We start from the raw sequence: 23062 nt of genomic DNA, 5'->3' as shown, positions 1-23062 counted from the left end.
TGTCAATGAAGAGTTATCATTATAAATGATAAATGATAAACATTTTGCCCAGGATAAAGCCAAGTTTCAGTCAAGCTATCAACATCCACATTGTTCTCAACAGTTTGTTCTCATGCATTAATTCATTACAACAGAAACATTTTTAGAGTTTGAGCACATTAAATGCCACCATGCCACGAGGAGTGAGCTGACAACTGAAGAGGGTTATTTAACTCGGCATGCTTATTAATCATGCTAAAAAAACTAATTAAAATATTATAAATTCTCTGTTTCCTTCATTTGTAACTCGTAGGCTACCACTGGTTTAACTCATCTCCAAAAATGAGCAAAGGGCCAGAGATGATAATATCACTATAGAACTCAATTTCTGTTGCTGTGAAAATTCCTGATAAGCCTTATACCATTGTTGCAAACATGGACCCCCACAAATAGTTGATTATATGTGTTTTGCCTCCATATGTACTTCCTTCAAAGCATGGTGATTAGCCCATAACAAGTTCTGAGAGTTTAGTTATCTGTCAACATAGGCCGTGGAGACCACAACAATGTGCCCTGCCGCACTGTACAGGCATTGCTGTTGATATACAGTCAAAACTGCACTTCATAGCTTGCTAATAATTGCTGATAATTTCCCAGTAAGATTGAAACTGAAAATGTATCTGTTATGAACCACTGAAAGTGTGCCATACTGTTGTCGTGTAGCTGGGTTTAATTGCACATGTTCTGAAATTACAATACATCATTAAGCAGAAAATGTGTAAAATTAACAAGTCACAACAGATATATTTGCAGCGAATACAAGTGATAAAAATAACAAGTTTAAATAGGTTGAGGAGGCGGGGTAAAATAATTAATGTTGAAAAATAGTTGGTTAAAAAATAGAAAAGAATCAGTAAGTAAAATGATGGGAACCCAAAAGAAATAGAAGTTAATTCAACTGAACAAAGCACTGAATAAAAAACGAGCCGGATTTGGCCTATAAGCTGGCCGGTGAGGTAGTGGAGTTCCCTGCTGAAATGGAAATGTGACTGTGCCTCTTGGGTGGTGCAATTTATTGCTGAAGATGTATTGAGACAGGGCCTTGGCCGCTACAGTTCCCTAATGAGGTAGGATTAATTCTGGGCCTCTTGTGCAATGCAGCTGCATGCTGGAAGTGGATTGAGGTTGGGCGTTTTGTGGATTGCTCCTTTGCTCTGAAGGTGGAATGAGAGTGAGCATTTTGTGGTTGTACCTTTAGTTTGAAGGTGGATTGGGGCCGGGCATTTTGTGTGTTGTACCTTTAGTTTGAAGGTGGATTGGGACCAGGCATTTTGTGTGTTTCACCATTCTTCTGAAGGTGGATTGGGGTTGGGTCTCTCAGGTGGGGAAATCAATTGCTGTTGCTGGACGTTTTGGTTCTTTTTGCTTGTTGTAGCCAGTTGACCCGCCTCATGCTCTGCTGTTGGCCTCCACCAGGGGTAGAGAATGGTTTAAAACCAGCAGCCCAAGACAGCCGCAGAATGTTTTTTTTTTTTCTTAAAAGATCTTTTAACTTTCAAATATACAATGCGACTCAAAGGAGTTATTTTGCCAGTTTACATTTACATTGTACATTATCCTTGAAGCAAAATGCAATTAATTCTAAAGAAATTCTTCTCAAATGTCATGTGTCAGCTTTAATTTTAAAAGTATATCTAGTAAAAGAACTTTCTAATATTGTACCTAAACATAATAATTTCAGTCATGAGAGTTTCTCTCCCACGGATTTCAGTGGAAATTTTGTGCATTGGTCTGAATTTCTTAAGACGTGGTGTCAAGGCTCTCTATCAGCTGTCAAGGGGTGGTCATACTTTGATTTTGAGAGAATGCCAGCTCTGGGTCAGAGGGGTGACAAGGGGGTTTTCTAAAGCTGAAAAATTTAGCCAGTGTTTTTGGAGCAAGGTATGGCATTTGTCGGGCAACAAGAGGTGATCATTAGCCCTCTGGAAAAGTACAGAACACTGAAGTCAAGCCTTTTCCACATGGTTATCCCTGGAAACAGTTGCTTGTGGTGTTAGGCTAAGAAGGTTCCCACAAGGGGAAGAAAACCCCCAACAAACAGCTCATTTCTCTTTCTCGCTCTCAGGCAAAACTGAGGGGAAATTCGGAAGCTGAGAACCTTGACAACGACCCAAAAAAAGATATTCACAGATATAGGATTCTGTTATTTAAGAGTGTCAGGGTCTTGGCGTTAAAGTGCTGAGGCCTAGGAGGTCAATGAGATAACGAGGGAAATTAGTGTGCTAGAGTTACATCTGTTCTTATTCCCCCATGAGAACGTGTGTGCGGTTGCCAGCAGATTTGCTAGCGCAAGGCGGTCCCGTGCTAATAACACCACCCAGGTGCAGACAGAGAGAACAGCCGGGCACAGCAGCATATTCTATGTAATAATTACAATCATACATTTTATTAGCGAAGCTCCTTTCATCTGCAGGGAATATCCCAAAGAGCTTTACAGTGCAGACTAAAATGAAGTTAAGTGCAATGCAGCTCTAAACAAATCCATATTTGTACCGCTCACAATAAAACAAGCAAAACTGTAAACAGCATAAAACAATAAAAAAAGGAATATGATAGATCAAATCATGAAGCTACATGAAAAACAATTGATGCTAAATTAAAAAGTTTGTTCAGGGAGACCACTATTAAAAACATTGCAATATTCCATCTTGGGATATGTCGGCATCTGGCCTTCCAACAGACAGCCTCAGCCTGAAAATGCATATTTTTTAAGGTGAAAATGTTCTTGCATGCAACCTTAGTGTGTACATCAAAGGACAAGGAGAGGTCAAACATCCCACCAATGTTTGTTACCACAGAGGAGAACATCTTTGCAAGGCAGCCTACAGCTAGGGAAGCAGCATTAGCAATATGATGTATGTATAGCTGTGTAGTTAACCTGATAGAACCTGTAGAAACCTTGATAGAACATGTATATTAATGTGGTCTCTGTGCTGTGCTGTTAATTTTTCTTTTATGTTTGAATTTATCTCTCTCCAAACTGGGTCAATGCATGGGAAATGGCAGATTTTTTTTCTTTTAATGTATTCTTATTAGTTTGTTTTAACATACAGCCATTTTAATTATTTTGGGCATAAATATAATTTTGCCCAATACAGGACCATGGAGAACTCCAGAAGCAACAAATATGGGATCATATGTGGTTTTCCCTAAGATAATATACTTTTTCTGTTTGAGAGACAGAGGTGCCACAGGAGTACCATTGTAGGACCTACCATGAATAGTGCCATGACTTGAGGACTGCTTATGAGTGGTGTGGTAAACATACAACAACCTGGTCATTAGCAATTTGGTCAAGATATAATCAACAACTGAAAGAACTCATAGAATAGCTTGGAACACAAATGGTACTGAAGATGGAAGGATACCACTTTTGAAACAGTAGCGATTCGTCTATAATTGCATTGCTCACCATTGTAATGTTTAAGTGTCTTTAGGATAGGGGTGATGGCAGCCATTTTTGAATAGCCTCAGTCCTAAGAAATGTACTGATAAAGCCTGATACGAATATTGACAGAACGGCTTTTAATGATTTGACAGTTATGATTTCAAATGGGATGTGGGAATAGGATCAAGTGAAGAACTGGATCTTTTATAAGGAAATAGGGTTGACCTCAGCTAAACTGCTAAAAAAGCTGGGCTTATGTAGGGAGCAGAATATGTACCAGAGAGACAGGAGGAATTTCCCACCACAGCAGGGGGGGACAGCATGAGCACTGGGAGTGTCAGGGATGGGCTTTGTAACTGCTGAGCAAAACAGGAAGTAGACCACGATGACTGTAATCACAGAGGGAGCTGCTGAGACATGTGCCGGATTGGCACCGCCGCCGTGGGAGAAGAACACAAAAAGAGGCATCAAGGAGTGGCAGAGCAATCACAGAGCCGCTCTCTCACTCCTTCCTCCAGACAAGGGCCATGAGTGAGCTGTCCATTGTGTGCGAGCACGCTTATCTCCGGCCTACCGAGATGGCAGAGGCGTAGATCAATGGCCGGGGCATGCCGGATGGAACCGGCAACAAAGAGCCAGACAGTCGCTGGGCTCGAGAGTGACCGTCAGGGGCTGTCTTTATTTCCCGGAGAAGGGGCATTAAAAGAGGGAGGGAGCCAGCGTGGGTTGTCTGACATTGTTTTTCCCTCTCCCTTCCCTTGCCCGTGTGCTTTGTGATGTTGCGCCCGTGTCTGTTCTCTCCCCTTTCATGCATCTCTTTCAGGTGACTGTGAGAGGTATGCCCCTGGTGGGGTAGGCCCAGGAGTGTGCCACAAGAAGCTTATGGGGTAGAATATCTAGTTGATTTTGTTATCTTGATTTCTTTGTATGAGACAGCACAAGTCACATGTGGAGTGGGATGGGGGAACAGCGGTTCAGTAAATTAAAAACTGAGCCACTTGACAGTCAACCCCTCAAGGGGGTAGGCAGGGGTGCTGTTTGTTGCTAAGGCTGTGTGGACATGGGGACACTAAGTTTTGATATAGGTCTGCCTGGTAGGAGAGATAGAGGGAAAAGTGTACATTGCTATGCCATGAGGATGTGGCTTTAAGGGAATTTTCATGGGTGTGGTTTGGTGTGCAAAGACAGCAATCTTCAGTAAAAAAATGGCATCTAATGAAGACATTTGACACCATGACATGATATCTACTATCCAATCTGGAAAGCATCCTTACTATTCATGAATAAATCCCCCACTACCACTGCCACGCAGGACATGACCCAGAGGAACCAGGGGCACCACCAAGTTTCTCAATAGTTTAAAAGTAATTCATGTTTTTTTTTTCTATCCACTGTAATGGTGCACTTACAGTAAATTCTTCACCACCATCTCTCCAATGTTGTGAAGCTTCCACAATGCATAATTCAGCAGCCAATGTACTCTGAAAGATGCTTCCATTTCTTTGCCCATTTTCTTTTTTCATTTCCCAATTAACCTTTCGGCGATCTCATATTACAGGTAACAAACCTTCCATTTGCAGAGATTTTCTGGCTTGCGAACAGCTGGCCCAGACCCACAACGAAAAAATGAGGTGCTCTTGTGGAAAAGTAAATACTGTACCTGGGCCCCAAAATGGCAAACCACAGAGAGAGACAGCCTAAGAAACAGGCTGAAAATAAACTTATTGTTCAAAACATGCAAAACTAAAACCCCTACATCTTCCGATCAGAATCGGTGACATTATTTTTTGGGAATTCTCACTTGGGTGATGATGACCCCTGTCTTGAAAGGATGATGACCTCTGTCCTGAAAGTGATGAAAGAGACATGGTAGAAAATGCACAATGTGTATAAAAACTGATGCCTATGTATATACTACAGGACACTGCAGCAATCCACAGTATAAATACACACAACTTGCTGCTACTACAAATACAGCCAATTTTCCCATGGATCTCGATGATTGCCACATCAAGAGACCCAGTGTTAGAAACAACTCACCCGAACGAAAAGGGCTGCATCCGAGAGATTTGAAGGGTAGATGCCTCTCAAGTGATTACTGTTACCAGTTGATGAAGAGGGGAGATAAAATGCCCTGAAATGGCTCTCTTACTCTTCAAAACTGGGCCTGGAGTGAACTGAGAACCATGCCGAATTTTTGGGAAAAAAAAAAAAAAAACAAAAACATCTATCAAAGTTGTAGACTGGCAAAGCATTAAGCAACATAAACACACCCCCTTATTTGCAGCTAGTTTGATTTATTACACATGGAAGGATGAAATGACATGGCCAACTTAACTCTTTTGTACGTGACTTATTTTATGCTATGTAGCATGCGTGTTATGTTACATGGTTCGTTATGTTTTCATTAGCGTTATTAAGCTTCTCATAGTTTTCACCGCTACCTTTGCTATACTTTGTAATGTTAAATCATTGTTTCCTCAAAGCTAACGTTAGCTAGAATTTTTCCGATCTAGTTTTTTAATCGCATCGGTTTGACTGTACACTTGAAAGGGCTAATCACACCGATGTGACCTAATGCGCGGAAGGATTAAAGTTGAGGATCAAGTGAGCTCATGGTCCAAAGTGATAATGGTATGACAATGTTTTATCTTAGGTCTATAGCAGCATGTGGATTGACTACCTGCTGGGTAAATTGGATTGCGTCAGGGTTAGGGTTTGGTGCTATTAAATCCAACAAAGATGTAGTTCTGCATTCGCTACCATGGGGAATGATAAGAGGAACAAAGTGATGAGCTAGCATAAGCCAATAATTGGAAAATGAGACTGATTTTGATTAACACCATGACCCAAGATTGGGAATGGAACCTGACTTGAAAACTGATCTCAGACCAGTGGTAAAATAAGACTCTCAGTTGGAAAAGTGGTAAATTGAGTATTGGACTGACCTGAGTTTGACATCTCTGGTAAGCTGCTTTGAAGCCCATCATAGTGGAAAGGGCAAAACCTTCAGATTTAGTTTGGCTAAAGAGGGAATACAGGTTTTATCTCATTTGATTTCAGTACATTTTTCTCAGAACTCATCCTGTTCTGGTGAGGCAGTGCACATTTTATTTTTTGCAAGGCTGACATCATTTTTGATCATGTTCACATCAACTACTTTGAAATGTGCTTATTAATTAACATTTTAAGATTAAATTTAGGAAGCTAATGTGGTGCATTAAATTATTCACTGATCTGGATAGCAATATTCAGGTGTGTTTGTATTTGTGTGCCTGCAAATGATTTGCTGTTGTGCCTGGAACCTACTCTGACAACTAAAATAGCATGGCAGCTAAGTGAGATGACTTGATTAGGCTACTCTGTCTGTCTTTAGTGATTATCGCTTATATTTTTAAGTCATGTGATTAAGAGCGTGGTTCGACAGTAACATGTTTGTTGAAATGAGTATTCTCATTTTAGTATTTTCCAAAGTGAGGAGCTTCCAATTAAGAAATGTGATAGCTACAACAATGCTTTAATGGGTGATCATCTGCTGACCACATGAGAATGCCAACTGCCTCAGCATGAAATTGCATTTGCCCTGTTCTGTACCAGCAGCTAAACATTAGTGGGTATGAGAAAAAAAGCTCCAAAGTTAAGGTTTCAATGTTAAACTGTTGTGGCTTCTTGCCTATAAATTAGCACAGTTTATGCCAGCTGCTCAATTAAGATCAGCATTCCACGACAGAGAGATTTAGATCCATACTATCCTTTAAAGCTTTGAAAATGTAATTTGTTGATGATTTTGAGATTCAAGCATTAGGAGTATTGTATAAAACATGTCATTGAAAAATCCAATTTTGGTAAAGTGCAACTTTTTGAGGAAATGACCATCGTCTACTAATTTGCCAGTGTGACATCCGATTACTGTTGGTAGAATGTGTCACATATGTTTCCAGTTTGACCATATGTCAGTTTTTATTAAAATTATTGTACTTTAAATAATTTAATCTCTCATGTTCATGCTGTTGCCCTTTACCTGCTATTGTACAGTTGAGATGAATCAATAAACATTTAAATGGAGATCGCAATCCTTTTATTCAACATGCTGCAGAGAAGTGAACAACAGGGAAAGTGCCTTCAGTCGATTGGATCCCATAACATGATTGACAGGACTTTTAACCTATGCTGCATTTGACAGCATTTGTATGTCCATGTTATTGACAAGAGACATGAGACTTCATCATTAAGGAAATCAACACATCCCGTCAATATCAGTGATTAAGAGCAGCATTGAAGAAGATGAACGACAGTAAATTTGCAGAGAAGTGTGAAATGACAGCAGAGCTAATGAAAGCTGGCACATAACCTGTGATAATAAATAAATAAATAAACCTTGATTAACGTGTTGTACTACTGACATTGTACTAAGATCATATCAACAAGGTATTGTTAAGGTGCAGTAAGTAACCACAAGATGGCACGGGGGTAAAACTGTTGTCTGTTGTAACTTGTGCACTGCCTAATTCGTGTACCGCATGGCCCAAAGTGACACCAGCTCTTGTCCAAGCCTGTTAAAACTCAGCTGGGAGAGTGAGGAGTGATGTGGGTGGCATCACCTTGTGATGGATGAACTGTACCCATGGGATACTGGGACTGCTGAAGAGTGTCTGCGTGTCGAGAAGGTGTTCTCGATTGTAAGTTCTCATTAGGGGAGTGTCATGTGCTTCACTGTTTGCGTTTTGCATTCTCGGGGCGCGCGGGCTTTGTAGAATGTTAATTATTTCTGTGTGCAGTGGTGAAATGTTTGCCATGAAACAGAGATTTGTTGAGATATTGTTATGATATTGTGAGCAATTTCCATTGGTAATGGCATTTATTTTAATCCATAGCACAGTGCTGTTAGTTGTAGGATGCATGTCATGAGCTTAAGGGTATGCACAGATAAAGGTGAGGGTGGAGTAGCAGTCACATCTGTTAGGCAGGGGGCTTCCTTGTTCCTAATGTTAGGACTGAGCTTGGCAGATTTATATTTCATACAAATACTGCATTTTTGCAGAAATACCATTTCCCTTGCCCACAGGTCCATAGCGCAGCATTGCTGCTGCACTGCTGAGGTATTGAGGACCAGTGACAAATATTTCTTAGTTATATTTAATGTAAGTGTGTTTAGTATAATTACTGCATCATGTTGAATCACTTTGCATGCTGTGCCTTGACTTAAAAAGAACCATTTCCACTTGCAGTCATTGTATTATATTGTAATAGTATTGTCATTGTATTCCTGTATTGGGCTTTTCAGTAGTTATAAATTTTGGATATGTAGCAATTCAACAGGAAAATACAAAAGGGTATTTATTCCATGGGAGAGTGGTCATTGGCAGAATCTGGGCTACAATTCAGTGTTGGTATTAATTCTTGATGGCCACTTCACTTCCTCTGTGTCAGCGGGGTCAGCAACTCATTTTGGCTTTTAATGGCGTACTTTAGTCCTTTAATGTGCTTAACATGTCATGTTTACCGGCTCCCCGGCTCTCTGCTCTTTGCAACCACAAGGTTAATTGGTATTTTATCACCCGAGTTTTAAAAAGGATCCATCAGAGGAATGGGAAACATTATTCACCGACAATGCTGCTTCTTATTATTAAGCAAAGAACAAAGAAATGAGAGCAGATTATCCAAGAAAAAGGGGATGGGTTATTGTCATTCCAATACAGTGTCCAGCTCAGAAATCAAAGGGTAGAAAAGTTCATCTTATTTCCATACACACTCATTCTTCGCAGAATTTCAGCTCTATTGTTACTAATGGGTAATAAGAAAATGTCATAATAAAATGTCCAAATTGACTGCATGGCCATTTTAAACAGACCAGTGGTTTACATTACACTATTTCTAAAATATTTGTGCTACCTCACTCAAAAAGCAATGCATTATTCCATGCCAGTGCACTCCACATCATAGTATTGGGTCTATAATGTTAAAATTATGCTCATCAATATTGTTGATGAAGTTATGTGTTTAAATAAAGGCTATAGCTGTATTGGATTACTGAAATAAATCTAAGGAAACAGGTTTATTGTTTTGTGCTTGAGTGGTTGGTGTAAGTGGGAGGTTGATTGTCGATTGTGAAAATGCCTTGTAATTGCAGATGAGACATACATATGTAACTTTGCTTTGGGAGTTCTCAAATTAAAGTATACATTGTTTCAGAGGCTGCTCTTTGGTCAGGTGAAGGGTAAAGCCATGCGTTCTTGATACTCACCATAACCGCTGACTTCGGGATCAAAAAAATGTAAAAATTAAGAAAATTTCAATTATCTAGTGGCCAAATGTTACAGATAGGCTAATCGTTGTCATTCCATAAACTCCACGATAGGCAGAGAACCTTTTTCCCTTTATACCACCCTGTTTTGAAATTTCCAATTGCATATTAGACTTGTCTCACCATGACAGCCTCTGCATACTTACAGAGGCAAGACAAATGCAACCCTCTGGTGCGTTCACACATAGCCACCAGTGGTTTCACACATCAAATAGCACAGTACATAACACTGGTGTGGGCACTCATCGGAGGACAGCCGCTACTTCTCTGACATCATCCAAACACGTCACAGGCACCTGACGAACTTCAGGGTGCCTGAGGGCCCTGGAAGCCCTGGAAGACCTACCCACCCCTATCCCTGGCAGAACAAAGCCAGCTCGTGGTCATCATGTATGCTTCATCTAAATAAATATAACTGAGGCAAGTTGCACTGGGTAAGAGTGTCTGCTAAATGCCAGTAATGTAATGTAATGTAATCTAAAAGCTACTGCTTTACCAGTACTTCATCAAGATGCTATATTCCTTTGTTGTCGTTTATATTAATATAAAGGACATTACCATGTGTTTTTTCCCTCAGCTTTGTGAAGGTAATATTGCCTTGTACTGGAGAGATTCTCTAAAGTAGACTATTGACTTTAGCTCCTAAGAAATGTAATTATCTAACTGAATGATAATATATTTCCAATTGGTTCATGTAGCTAAATGGGTAAGTTTCATATTCTGCACTCTGTAGCCTGATGAAAGCTTAAAGAGCTTGAATGCGTAGGTTAAGTGCATTTTTAATCTGTTCTTGCCTATGAAATAAAGGTTTATGCTAAAATTTGTCTATCATAAATACATTGGAATTTGAAACATATGTGCTATGTTAAGAAAAGCCTTCCCGGGAGGCTTATGCACCTAGAGCAAAATATCCACATTTGATTTCTTTCAAAATATAGTTCATCGGTTACCTTACATAGCCTCTTCATACTGAAAAGCACTATGCTGAAATGATAGTCTTTTATTATAAAGGTTGATTGATTTAACTTCTCTGGACTCTGGACTCTGGACCTGGACTCTATTTGCCAAATGGATCCTGACCCCTGCTGAAAATTGCTTATCTTCAACTACTCAGGTATATTTTCTCCTTCAAGAAATCTCATCTCCCTCATCTGAATTACTGCTACAGTGAGTACAGGGAATACAAGTAACAGAAATGGTGTTGTCCACAGATAACATTACTCAGATGAATAATATTTAACAGCCACTAGAAGCTTATTCTTTTAATGATTATTCTTCTGTTTGGCCTGTAGTAGCCCCTCTTTCTCCTTATTATAGTCCAAAATCAGATGTGTATACGCCCTAATAAAGTGATCTCTTCAAGTGTGTGGTGCAGTGTGTATTTTAGTTGTGTGAAAAATGTACTGTTCTGTAGAGAAGTAAGGCACTCTTGCATGGAAGTAACTGACAGCCCTGTTTACTATAGCAGACAGATTTTGTCAAGTCTAGAGTGGAAAATCACTACACTTGTATGTAGGACAATAACACTGTTAATCCTTCAAATGAACAATTAGCAGTTTTGTGACCCTATACTGACACTGACAGTTTTAACTCATTTAAGACATTTGGCTGATCTGCCACAACCTCAATAAGCAGGGGTTAACCGTAATTTAAATCCAAAATCTTGACACCTTCCGCTTTTATCTGTCTGATGTCCTGCTTACCTGACCTCAAAGGTCTCTCACTGGGGGTGCAAGTTCAGATACTAACAAGCATGCATGCAAGTTATTTTACATATAGATGCAGTTTTGTGACTAGAATGAGGTTTTTTTTTCATCTTTTTGGGATTCAACATATACCAACCCTACCAACACCCTTTGCAAAGATGTAATGTTGCAAGCGGGTGTTATGAGTATGGGCTGGACATTTTTTCCCACAATAAGGTTGATAAAAGTGTATAATGTGATATAACAGATAATTAACATTGAGTGCATACTGTGTGGTAGTATACTGTGTACTGTAATTCAGTAGAAATTTACAGCATTACAGTATTTTTACCTCCACGCCAGTATTGACAGTATTGTCACACACTGCATGATGGTTTGGGAATGGCAGGGCATGGAGAGCAGCCAGACACAAATCACAGCCTTTGCACTGGTGTTTCTTCACAGAGTGAGGGAGACCGTGTGCACTCATTACAGAAAAAAAGTGGGGAAAAAAATCCTCCCCTTCACAGCATTCACTTGCTCTTTCGCCTTCACGTCCCAGTCTCAGCCGCATCTCTCACTGAGAAAAATTAATAGAACACCGGTCATAAGTGTGCAGAACGTCACTGATTATTTAATCAAAAAGGACTCCAATGTCAAGTTCAAGACAACCAGAATGACTACAGATTTTCTCCAGAGGTCTGCATATAATACACTTTTGTGTCATAATTAATTAATGGTTATAAATGTATGACTGTAAATCATCATAAACTGCAATAGTCATGACATGGTGACTGTCTGCATACCTATACAGCGTGAAAAATTTTAATGGCATATATTTGCTAGTGTTTCTACTGACTTACTGAAAATAAGTACTTACTACCACTGAGTAAATTGCAATTTTTAATGCTGAAATTGTTTTTAGTGTTCATTATATATGTCATGCATATGGTAGTATAATTATTACATATGCTATTGTATTATATATTGCTCTGCAGATTTTACCACTTTGGAGGTTAAAAAATAAACCCTGTGCAACTGACAGAAGGCATGCTGTTTTCCCTTCTGTAATGGTTGCATACAGATGTGCCATTTAGACCATATGGTCCTATCTTAATAAACAAAGAAGAGGGAGGGGTTTCTGTAGAACGTTATTTATTTACTTTTTGTGTTTTGCTTGCAATGTTCCAAAAACAGCTAGCATAAAATAGCAACTTCGGCTGTGTTCAGTACAGTCGTCCATTTCGGTCTGCCACTCTGAGATCTTTGATGATGCTGACACACCATTTCTGACATGTATTAAAAGTTCATTTGTCTGCAGTACACAGCAATGGTGTGTACTGGAATTTACACTCACGTTAGACCCACTCCTGGCTTTAGACAACCATGTGGGCCCAACTTCTTTGTAACTGGGTACTTGTTCCATGCCATATTAAAAAAAAAAAAGTTGATTTGTTAGAGCTGGCCGGAATGGATCCCGCGGGCCATGGAGTATGTTTTTGTGCTATGAATGCAACATGAAATGAGAGGCATTTTCACGCTGAGGTCACGTTTTTTCACCATCTGACCAGATCCCATCAGCATTGTCCTCCTGACCTCCTGTAAAGGTCAGGCTGCAAGAACACAGCCCAGGTGGAGAAACAGCATGACACCCAATGTAATTGAAATGCCACTTCTCATTTAAGGCTTTTGTGAAGGGCTGGCAGATATGGTAATAAGCTGTTTATTAATGTAAACATCATATTAATGTCAGATCCCTGAGCAATCTGAAGAATCACAACAAAGGAATCTATATCACTCATAATAATATGGCCAGAAAATCCCAGATGAATAATAACTGTAAACACAGCACTTATTTATTTATTTATTTATGGTGAAGAGAGCAGGCATTCTTGTGATTATGTGTAAAATAATGCTCTCCTTTCAGGAGTCTCTGGCATTTTATTTTATTTTATTTATTTTTGCAACAGCACAGTTGCATGTGTTTGTGGGTGAATGTAGATATATGAATAAAGATTGCTTCCTTCTTTGGATTCAGATATAGGGAGCGATATACTGAAAAACTGTGACATTCTAAAAGCAGCATTATATGAATATAATCCAGTGCACATGGGTGGAACAGCATGGTGTACTATATAAATCGTCAGACGTAATTTATTCTTTCATGGTCTTCATGACTCTTTATATGTGCAGAGGTTGCTGTCTACAGCTTGGAACTACCTGGAACTTGGAACAATTACAATTACAGCAACATCTGACATGAATATTTATATGAACAGCATATTAAAAACTTAATTACCACAGATAAGAATTATGCTGATTTTATTTTACAGTGAATACAGTCATCATTTGTGTCTGTTAATCACATGTGCTGTGTATTAGTAGTTATAGTAGCTTGTTGTCTTGGTAACTGAGAACACCTTGGTTCAATGAGTGAATGAATTAAATCTACTTTTTACTGCCACTCTGAAGTTGGAAATAGGTAACTGGTGATACTTTTTTGTGACAAACACTTACAAAATGTAATATTCTGATTTAATACTCCAATGAAAATAAAATGTCTTGATCTGATACACTATTTGGGCAGCTTGCTAAATACAGTGAAAGGTTAGTGTTTCATTATATGAGGAAATCTAGCCTTAAAAACGTATTGACTCACAGAGGGCAGTTGAAATGAGAAATCTGATGTCACTATATCGATGGCTATTGATGTTCTTCTGATAAGGCCCTCCCTTTAGGTGAGGGCACTGTCCATTATTTGCATTGTACAGGAATGAGGAGACACAGCAGGGAAAAAAAAATGTTATGCTTTCTTGTTGGAGCTCACCACTCAATGGCAAACATTCAGCTCAGTGGGAGCTCAGTGGCAAACATTCATCTCCAAAATGCCTCTACCTCTTTAACAGATATCATCATCAAACTTTATTCAGAACGTTGCTTTGAAAATTCTATTCAGCTGTGTAGGTTGTTTTTCTCAGTTTCATTTAGCTATTGTGTATTTTGAAAGCTTGCCGCTGTGCATTCCAAGGAACAGAAGTAAATATGAATTTCTACCGTTATTCCAGTTTCAAAGGCTCAGGGAGCCCCATCTCCTCAAAAATACAACGATGAGCCAAAACATTATGACCACCTGCCTAATATGCTGTTGGTCCTTTGTGTGCTGCCAAAACAGAGCCGACCCACCATGGCATGGACTCTACAAGACCTCTGAAGGTGTCCTGTGGTATCTGGCACCAAAACATCAGTTGAGTTGCGAGGTGGAGCCACCTTGGATCGGACTTGTCAGTTCAGCACATCCCACAGATGCTCAATCGGATTGAGATCTGGAGAATTTGGAGGCCAGGGCAACACCTTGAACACTTCATAATGTTCCTCAAACCATTCCCGATGGTTTGAGGAACATGATGAAGGGGAGCAGTGTGGCAGAGCATATTACCCTGCTGAAAAAGGCCACTGCCATCAGGGAACACCATTGCATGAAGGGGTGTACCTGGTCTGCAATGATGTTTAGGTGGTTGGCACGTGTCAAATTGAGGTCCACATGAATGGCCAGACCCAGGTTTTCCCAGCAGAACATTTCTCAGAGCATCACACTCCCTCCACCGGCTTGTCATCTTCCCACAGTGCATCCTGGTGCCATCAGTTCTCCAGGTAAACGGCACACACATACACGGCCGTCCACATGATCTAAAAGAAAACGGGACTCATCGGACCAGGCAACCTTCTTCCACTGCTCCAAGGTCCAGTTCCGATGCTCGTGTACCCATTGTAGGCGCTTTCGATGGTAGACAGGGATCATCATGGGCGCTCTTTCCAGTCTGCAGCTACGCAGTCCCATACGCAGCAGGATGCAATGCACTGTGTGTTGTGACACATTCCTCCCATAACCATCATTAAAATTTTCTGTGACTTGTGCCACAGTAGACCTTCTATCGATTCGGACCAGACAGGATAGCCTTCGTTACCCTTGTGCATCAATGAGCCTTGGACGCCCAACACCCTGTCGCCGGTTTGTGGTTTGTCCCTCCTTGGACCACTGTCGGTAGGTACTCACCACTGCTGACCAGGAGCACCCCACAAGGCTTGCCGTTTCAGAGATGCTCTGACCCAGTCATCTGGCCATAACAATTTGGGCCTTGTCAAAGTTGCTCAGGTCTTTACACCTGTCCGTTTCTCCTGCACCTGACACGTTGACTATGAGAACTGATTGTTCACTTACCATCTAATCTACCCAGACCTTGACATGTGTCCTTGTTTGGAGATGATCAACGTTATTCAGTTCACCTGTCATGTTACACACACATGACATGGCACAGTGGAAGGGTCATACTGACCTTAATTATTAATCTGATCAATGCTTTTACACAGTTGAGAAGAAATTCAGTGGATACAAATATCAGTCAGCTTTAGGAAATGTAAATGTAACAAGTTTAGCATTAGCATTTCAGAGTATGGAAACAGTAGGAAAAAGAACAAATTTGATTAGCACAAAATTTAAAAAATATGTTGGATCCAGGCAAGATGTGCCCACCACCTGGTTAGTCAATTGTTCTCTAAAACAGATTAAAATGTTATCTCCAGAAGAGTGTACATTTGTGACAAATCAACTCTTATTATACATTCTAACTGCAAGTCACGATAAAACCTTGAAGGGCTATCACATAAACTGTCAGGGCTCCGCCCCCTTAGCCGTGGTGTTTTTGTTTTTCCCTGTCCAGGTGCCTTTTGTTTTCCTTGTGTTCCAGCCCCGCCCCGCTCCCCGCCTGGTCCCCGCCCACCTGATTGCCCCATTACCTTCACCTGCCTGCCTGCCCACCTGCATCCCATCTCCTCATCAGCCCAGCCCTATTTCTACCCTGCTTGTTCCTGTGTTGTTTACCAGTTTGTCTCAGCGTTTCTGTACCTGTTTCGTCCCCGCCGTTTTTCCCGATTTCAATTTCACCGTGTTTGACCCTGCCTGCTCTTCGTCTTCGTTTTCTGCCTGCCGTCTTGCCCCGTTGCCTGATCATTTGCCTGCCCGGTTCCTGACCCTGCCTGCTCCTGTTCCCGACCCTGTTTTTGTCCACGGACTGCCTTCCGGTTTTCGACCCTGCCTGCTTTTGTTTTGCATCTTGCCTGACGTTATTAATAAACCCGCCTGGAACCTGAAGCTCTCTTGGTCTGCGACTGAGTCCTTACCTGAGCCGTTACACAAACATCAAGGTCCCAAGAACATAGAGGCATAATAACCAGTGACAGTGCATTATGATCCAGCTGGAAAACAATGCTAAAATATAATATTACAAAAATATTTCAAGCATCACCATAATTAACAAATTGTAAATTTGTTAATTAATCATTATTTTAACATGCACACAGTGCCTAATAACTATCTTGCATTATACCAAGAGTACATACTGTATATTGAGCAATGGTGTGAAGGAACAACAGTCTTATATCGACCATGAGAGTAGAGAGGATAGACCAATGAAAGCAATGCTACACTGCATAATGCAAACATAATCACTCATAGTGTAGCCATACTATATCAGATTTTACATACTGGTAGGAATGGTCAGATATTGGGTTCTTGGCTCAGATGTGTTTAGATTTTGGGAACCAGGGCAAGTATTGAGCAGATGTGAGTCAGAAGGTAAGCAATTCAGCATTAAATTTAAATTTAAATAATATGGTTCATACCTCGTGGCTGAGCTAAAAAAAAAAATGATTTGGATATGGTGTCTATGTGAATTACTTAAGCTGACTTTGGCAAGTGTTTTACACTGTCACTACAGTTTTCATCCAAGATTTTAGCACATTGTTCTTCATCTTATCAAATATTCTTGCTGAAGGCAAACTTTACCTTGATGAATCCAAATTTGTATTAGCAGGTAGTGCTGGAAGTGTTGGAGGTGAACGTGTCTGATCAGAATGTGTTATCAAGTTAAATGCAGTAATTTGGTTGAGTAGCACTCATTTCTCAACAATAATGAGTTTCAAGATGTTGTGCCAGAAACAGGCAGACTGTTCTGAACAACTTGCAGGGGGCAGATAGCCTGGAGATAGTTGTAGCTGTCCAAATGGATATGCGCTTGAGTCTTGACCTCTGGTTGGGTGGAGTAATGTGGAGAGGGGGGGTTGTCTGACGTCTGACGGGTGGGACCAGCAAAACTTTCAGCAGCTATGAAGCAGTAAGTCTGTGAGTAGATTTTCAAGAGGTGTTTCAGGTTTGCTCGACACACTGAAAGTGGCATATCGGCTTTGTTTGCTTTAGAGCACTTTAACATACTAATTGAATCCACACCTCTAAATCAAGGTCAAATGAGTGCACCATTGAAACACATGGCCTTTAGCTCTCAACAAAAGTATGTGCCAATTACAGAACATTAGCAGGATACTTTAAAAGGAGGGATAGTGAATTCATGTAACTGTAGAGTCCACTCCCTATTAACAGGAAGGTGTCTACAGAACTCCCAGCATGACTCAGGAACTTTTCTGAGGCATCCCATTTTGAACAGTGATCAACTTCCAATCATTCACCTCTGTTCATGTAAATGCATAGTTCATTTTTAACTGTGTAGCAAAGATTTAAGTTCTTTTTTTTCATCACTTACGTCAACGTTGGCATCAATTTCAATGGCTATCAAATGGGTATCATTGCAAGGAAAATACTCCTTTCTTGAATGTGATATTAAGAAGGAGTGTGAATCTAGCATTTGTGATACAGTTAGGTATCACTGTTTTTAGTCATGAAAGGTCTTTTGTTGTCCTTGATGTCAGTCATCTTCCATTTGTTCAGAGGCTTTCTTCTTTCCAGTACCTGCCAACAGTGTGCACCATTAATGATGGCTATTATTCCTCATTTCTCTGATTACAACAGACCAACGACATTACATTATTTTGTATTATTTTATAATACAGCTCTGTCTCTACAGTACAGCTCCAGGCTCCCATATATTCATTTAACAACAGCACAGAAAAACAAAAGAATGAAAGATGTATCTTTGTTTGGATCCTATAGAAATAACTCCTCCATCCATGAAGGAGGGCAACTGTTTACCTGTAGCAGGCTATTTTCAAAAAGTGACTTTTTGTATCCTCAAGTTGAGAGCTAAGGTTAAAAATCAAAAAGATGGGCTGTTTGAAGATGTCACTGATGCTGTAACACTTGGGGAAGTGGCGCTGTGTGCATGTCAGTCAAACGGCAAGCTTTTAAAATCAGGTGTTCACACTTGCCCGTGGTGTTAAATCTAAGGAAAGGATTGTGTTGATGATGTCGTTATTGGAGTTTTGCCATTCAGGTTTGTCGCTGGGTTAATTATTCTGGCCCAGGACAGACACGCAAATATAGGCTCGTGTCCCTTTTATTAAGCTGTGCCTCAGCCGAACAGCTAAGCTAAAATAATGCAGTGAGCTGGCGCTCTAAAGAAAATTCAAATATTTGATGATGTTGTACTGGCTTATTGTTGAACTGGCTTGTCAGTGAACTCTCTGGCCCACATCTATTATAGAACACCTGGTGTGGTTATGCATCCATGGGTCTTGACTTTGAGCACTTAAAGCACTTAAGAGATGTTAGAATCAAGAAATGCACCTTTAAGTGGCAATAACCGGAGGCCAGGCAAGACACTCAGCATGAAAGCACAGATGACGACTAAGTAAAGAAAACAACAACATAGAGTCACAATAGTAGAAGTGGTGCATGACCAAGTTTCAATAGTTGGTAGAGACATGTGCATTAATCCATTATTTTTTTAAAGGAAAACAGAGTTTAGGACATAAGAAATTGCTTTAGTACATTAACATCCTTCAGCATGCAGTACTATAACATGTTTTCTCTCTGATCATTCTCATCTGGATCCTAAAGTGGACTTGTAATGATTTATAATAACTTCATACAACTGGACAGTAAATGAAAGATTCAAACAGTTAAACAGTTAAATGAGATGAGATGTATGAGACACTGAGATGTATGGTATTGTATGTATTTAACAACTTCCCATTTCTAGGCTGTCTAGTTTCAGATTAGCACAAGTTATCTTGTGGTGATGCTTGAATGGTGGTGTACTTGCACTGAAGTCTAGGAGTGTTATTAGACTGGTCTGACACTTGCTTATTTTACTTGAATGGATACACTTATGTTCTATTGTGCTGAAAGTCACCCTGGATAAGAATGTAATTCAAGAAATTCGTTGTAGTATTGGTCCATGCAACAATGATATTGACAAATACTTCTCTTGTCTCCAGGAGCAGTCATGCTACAGAAATGCAGTCTCACTTTTCACAAATCATTGCAATTCCTTAATTTGTCATTTTAAATTAACATGACTTATCATCTCATGGAGATATTTCAGTTTTTTTTTTTTTTTTTTTCCGTTCACACTGGAAGGCTCTGTCATTTCTGAAAACTGAAAAAAAAAAAATGCAACAGGGTAGGAATTCATTAATTACAGTTGCAATTTCCATTCTAAGCATCCTCAGCAACTAATTTAAATGCATAGCATCCCAATTAGGAGGCACACTTTTCAAGGACTGGGAGGGAACAAGGGAAAGGAATAAATTCTACATGAAATAACAATACCCTCTAATTTTTTGACCAACTGCAACCTACTCTACTCACTCCTCCCTCATGCGGAAAACCAATAGAACAATGCTGTTTGTCGCCACTGTCCCATATTTAGTGGAGGCTGAAAGAAACTCCTGCCTCGGGGGCCTGAAATGTAATGTATTCTTCCTGGCTGGCCAACATAATAAAAGAACACACAAGCAATCTTGGGAAAATTTATGCCGGGAGTGCTGCTAGTGCTCATTGTGTACACAGTGGTGCTCTGGTCATCAAAATAGAAAGAGTCTGCTAAATAGGAAGGCTTATTTTCAAACAGCAATACAACAATCTGTCTTTGAGATCCACTGATCTTTATATTATCCACATGGGCAGATGGGTACACAGATGTTATATCTAGCTATAGATATGTATACATTTTGGTAGTATATGTATCTTTACTAAGATCTATAATCGTACTATAGAGAAGATGCAAGAAAGTCACATAAATATGCAAAGCTGATGCTTTTTTTGTTTCTAAACAGACTTTTTCAGACTTGGCCTTACAGAGAAAATTCTATCACTGATGCCATACACTGGTGTAAAATTCTTTGCTTTCAGTTATAGTTTTCATCTGTTCCAAGACAGCATGTTGTTCAATTAATCTGACAGCCTGGTGAGTAACGTCTGTCAGCTCTCAAAACATTTTTGTTGGACGACAAAGATCTCACAGCATGAAGTGTTCACAGAAACTGTAATGTCCCTCAGATGTATAATGGGCAGATTTAGAGGGCAATTTGCACTCATAGTTAGCTTGATTAAACCTCAGAAACAGTCACAGTCTTTGTTTTTATTAATATTTTCGCAGTCAGCTATTTGCCAGCACGTTTGTGGTTGCACCACTGACAGGCTGACTAATTGGTATGGCTGTGTAAAGAAATGTTCTTGCATGTATGTTGCAAGTTGTTCAGTTTCATCCGTCAGTGTTATTCCATCTTCTGTTTGGGTATTTAGGTAGAACTCGGTAATATTTGCCCATTTGCTCATAATAAACTGATGCCCAGACATTTTTTACTGTCTAGTTGAAATGGAATAATTGCTGTTTTTTCTTTTTTTCCTTGCACAGTGTTGTACATTTTTGCTGATGATACTTTGTTTATATCCCATAGATATTCTTAAACACTTATTAGTTAGTCTAACTGAAGTAACTGAAGATTCAGGAGGAGAATTTTCAGACAATCCCAATGCAATTAACCAAACCTGGATGAGTGGGTCCCATCCACGACTATAAAAATGTCACAAACCACCTCCTCTCCACATCAGCATCCCTTCTTCACCCCCCCCCCCCTTCTTTTCCCTGTTTATAATGTGGGCGTCAAATGAAGGTGTCAAGGACCTTGGCCTGTGGCAAGGTACAATCCCTTCATTGTACTCTAAATATAAGTATCACTCTACTTGCATTAATACCAACCTTTACGCTTTCATTGTATGAAAGCGTATTTAATTCATATTCTCTGCATGACTTCTGCATTGATCAATATTTCTATGTGGTGTCAGGTATAATTGTCAAAGCAATATAAAGAAGCATCATAGCAGTCAGATTAAATAATAATACCCCACAGGTGTATTTGGTTTCCGTCTGGTTTCTTTAAATAATTATGATCTAACTGTCAGCTGGCTGGACTGTTTCTTGGTCAGTACTGTCAAACCGGGTACACACAGCAGGCTGGTGCAGTTGGGAGGTCTGGGAGGTTTGTGGTTGCGTGAGGCCACAGCATGTGGCCGACTTATGTCTAAGGCCGCAGCGAGAACAAGAGAGGACTGAGAGTGGAGTGGTCAGCTTCTGATTCGCCGATGACACTTTCTCCCCCTGTGCAGTCACGTTTCACCACAGCAAGGAGACACAGCTGGCTAATGAAGGAGTGATCCTTAGTTGAATCTCATTTCAGCACTCTGGACAGATCCAGCTACATACCTTTCTCTCTGAGCAGTCTTCTGCTGGGAACCTTAGCGTCCGCAAGAATGAGCTGGTGGAAAACACTGTATGCCTGCTGCATGCCCTGCCCATGAGTATTGTATGATGCCACAGTTGATATAAACAGGCCTCAAATTATTCAGTGCCCTCGAACCCAATTAGTAGGTATACAAACTGGTACACAAATGAGACATTGTTGGAAACTGTTGAATGGTCAACATAGATTTTAAAGTGAGCTCAAATAGATTCTCATAAGAGGACCAGATACAAAAACACCACAAATTAAATGCTCTACCCTCCCTGTTAATAGTACACTGGCCTCTACTGGACCACAGCAATCCTGAATTTGTTCAACTGTATATTCTCCTTTTATTTTAATGTGACTTTTAATATGCCCTTGTAATGCAATTAGTCCAGAAATATGTATCTGAAATATGCAAACATGTCAGCAAAGGTGACTTGACTTTATCCGTTTGACATTAACAGCCACATTCCTCATGTACTCAAACAACTGAATGAGTGGGTCAGGTGAGTAGGCGCCATGGAATTTGCAGGAGAACATCTTTTTTGAGAGCTTTATTTATGTGAAGACAACCAGAACATTATCTCTGAGCGAATGCACAGCTTATTCGATCAGATATAGGGAAACTCATGAATTGTTCATGAATGGCTGTGCAGCAGCAAGCATTCATTTACATTTCGTTTACTGTATGTGTGTTCTTTGACCAGGGAGCCGTGGTTTGGCCTTTAGCGATGTAGTTGTTACTACTAAGAGTTATCTGACACTGAGAACACCTTGGCCATACATCAAGTAGATGGCAAAAAAAGAATAAGGAAGAATACTCTCCTTTTTTAAAATTGTCAGTCCAGGAAACAGCATCCTCTTGTGTGTCTGATACAGAATATCATTTATCAAACCACACACCACAGTAGGGAATGTGAAACAAAGCTATGGAGTGCTGAGATGTGCTTATGTTTCTAAAAGAGCTGCATGCATTAGTGGTGGCATAATAAATATGTAAAATATGCCGATTAGAAAGTGTTTCTACTCCTCTGTCAAGGCTAGCTGAATGTTTTACAAATCAGCTGGTGATGGGATGGCACGTTCACTTTGAATGCATATCAAATGTACTCTCATTTAATGAACTAC

Source organism: Megalops cyprinoides, chromosome 9, assembly GCF_013368585.1.
Source record: "Megalops cyprinoides isolate fMegCyp1 chromosome 9, fMegCyp1.pri, whole genome shotgun sequence".
NCBI lineage: Eukaryota > Metazoa > Chordata > Actinopteri > Elopiformes > Megalopidae > Megalops > Megalops cyprinoides.
Note: the sequence above shows the minus strand (reverse complement) of the source record.